The sequence below is a fragment of the Rhinoderma darwinii genome, unplaced genomic scaffold (assembly GCF_050947455.1).
Source record: "Rhinoderma darwinii isolate aRhiDar2 unplaced genomic scaffold, aRhiDar2.hap1 Scaffold_460, whole genome shotgun sequence".
In the NCBI taxonomy this organism is placed as follows: Eukaryota; Metazoa; Chordata; class Amphibia; order Anura; family Rhinodermatidae; genus Rhinoderma; species Rhinoderma darwinii.
The window spans coordinates 215,244-218,108 of record NW_027463999.1 but is presented as its reverse complement, the minus strand read 5'-3'; positions in this window follow the sequence as shown (position 1 = coordinate 218,108).

Sequence of the window (2,865 nt, the reverse complement as noted above, 5' to 3'; positions counted from 1 at the left end):
GTGCCCGTGCCGTTAAAAAAAATAGAACATGTTCTATTTTTCTATTTTACGGGCCGTGCTGCTATAATCATAATGACAGCACGGTTCGCAAAAGCGGCCGGCTGCCCGTGCTCGTAGTTACGAGTCGTAATTACGAGCACGGCCCGTAAAATAAAAAAATAGAACATGTTCTATCTTTTTAACGGCACGGGCACCTTCCCGTGAGAAAACGGGAAGGTACCCGTGGCTAACAGAAGTCTATGGGCCCGCTATTTCGGGTCGTAATTACGACCCGTGATAACGGGTGTTTTTATGGTCGTGTGCATGAGGCCCCGTAATGACGGGTGGCTACATGTGTGCACCCGTCATTACGGCAGCGTTGCTAGGCGACGTCAGTAAGGGTATGTGCACACACACTAATTACGTCCGTAATTGACGGACGTATTTCGGCCGCAAGTACCGGACTGAACACACTGCAGGGAGCCGGGCTCCTAGCATCATATTTATGTACGATGCTAGGAGTCCCTGCCTCTCCGTGGAACTACTGTCCCGTACTGAAAACATGATTACAGTACGGGACAGTTGTCCTGCAGAGAGGCAGGGACTCCTAGCATCGTACATAACTATGATGCTAGGAGCCCGGCTCCCTGCACTGTGTTCGGTCCGGTACTTGCGGCCGAAATACGTCCGTCAATTACGGACGTAATTAGTGTGTGTGCACATACCCTAAATAGTCACTGTCCAGGGTGCTGAAAGAGTTAACTGATCGGCAGTAACTGTTTCAGTACCCTGGACAGTGACTACCGATCACAGTACCTGTAAAAAAAAAGACGTTCATACTTACCGGGAACTCCCTGCTTCCTCCAGTCCGGTCTCCTGGCCGTTGCCTTAGTGACGCGTCCCTCTCGACATCCGGCCCGACATTCCTTGATGACGATGCAGCCCATGTGAGCGCTGCAGCCAATCACAGGCTGCCGCGGCCTCTGCAGCCAATCACAGGCTGCAGAGGCCTCTGCAGCCAATCACAGGCTGCCGCGTCAGAAAAGGTCGGACTGGAGGAAGAAGAGGGACTCGTCCGCAAGACAACGACCGGGTACGTATGAAATGCTTTTTATTTTATTTTTAATCAGCAGCCTCTTTTCTCTATCAGTGATTGATAGAGATAAGTGGCTGCCGATTTGTATAATGTTTTTGACCGGGTTCGGTCAAAACAGGTTCGGCCGAACCCGGTGAAGTTCGGATTCGCTGCGAACCGAACTTTTCCGGAAGTTCGGACCGAAACCGGGTTCGGTTGTCCCGGTTCGCTCATCTCTATTTAAAATAATAAAGAAGTATTGGTCATGTTGCTAAAACAGTCCGTTCCCATTTATTAAAAAGTGTTTTATTAGATGTTACAGGTTTAGGACTTGCTTTATATTTTTATTCGATCGCACCTGATTTAACGGTAGGTTTATGAGAAAATACAAATGCAACAATGCACTAACGACATCTGCAAAAGTGGGAGTGATTTTCTATAAGGAACATATTTGCCATTGTAGCAGTTATCTACTAGGGTATGGCCCTTTAATGACCAGCAAATTCAATAGTGACAAATATCAAAATGCTGCTCAGATTTTGTATGGCTGTGAAAATGGTGAGAAAATGCAATAACTAGAATTTGGAGGATCGGCACGTTCTCGCATTATACCGAAAGCCCATAGTTTTGAAGTGTGTAAGTCATTGCCTTAAAGGGTAACTTAAATGTTTCACAAACTTCTGACATGTCATAGTGACATGTCAGAAGTTTTGATTGCTGGAGGTCCAAGCACTGAGACCCCCTCCAATCGCTAGAACAAAGCAGCTGAAGCGCTTGTGTGAGCGCTCAGACGCTTCATGTCTGTTCGGCTTTTTCCAGAAATAAATGTATCAGTGTACGGACTCAATAAAAAGTCTATGAGCCCGTACTCCGATACATCGGCTTTCCGGAAAAAGCCGAACAGACACGAAGCAGCTGAGCGCTCACACGAGGGCTTCTGCGCCTTCGTTCTAGCGATTGGTGGGGGTCTCAGTGCTCGAACCCCCACCAATCAAAACTTCTGACATGTCACTATGACATGTCAGAAGTTTTTCAAACGTTTAGTCACCCTTTAACCCTGTGGTGGCACTGCAGCGAAATAAAGCCTTTCATAGATTACATCTGATCGCTGGGGTTCTCAGCAACATCGACAACCTCTTCATGTTCCTTCCAATCTCTTCCATTTTCGCTGGCAGATGGCTGAGGGGTGTGGCTTAGTAAGGGATGGGGGAAAATGGCTGATCTAGGACCCACACAAAAGAATTTCTCAGGCAAAACAGGAGCAAATGGGTTGTTTTGATTTTTATGTATTTTTTACCTTTCGGCTACATGCACACGTTGTGTATTTTACTGTGGAAAACACACAGCAAAACCTCTGGAAAAAAACACACCTGAAGGTGATGCGTTTTTCAATGCGTTTTCTCCCATTTGATTATTTTTTCGGTGCCTTTTCATGCTGAGAAATTTTGGTGCGATTTTCCTCTGCACTAGACAAATAGAATTTGCAAGCGGAAACGCAAGATAAAATGACATGCTGCGGATTCTAAACAATACACCACAGGTCAATTTCAGTCCCGAAAAATACCGTACCGTGTACATGAGATTTCTTGGAATCTCATTGAATATGCTGGTACTGTATTACTCTGCAGAGGTGCTGCACGCATATCCGCTCTGCAAAAACGCACGTAATACGCATCGTGTGCATCGATCCTTAGTGTTCCTTTATAGTAGTAGCATTTATATGGATCATATGATGTATTTCTCTTCTGTATGTGTATATTATCCAATGCTTCATGGAATCAACCATATTGGATTATCAGCAGCAAAATAAC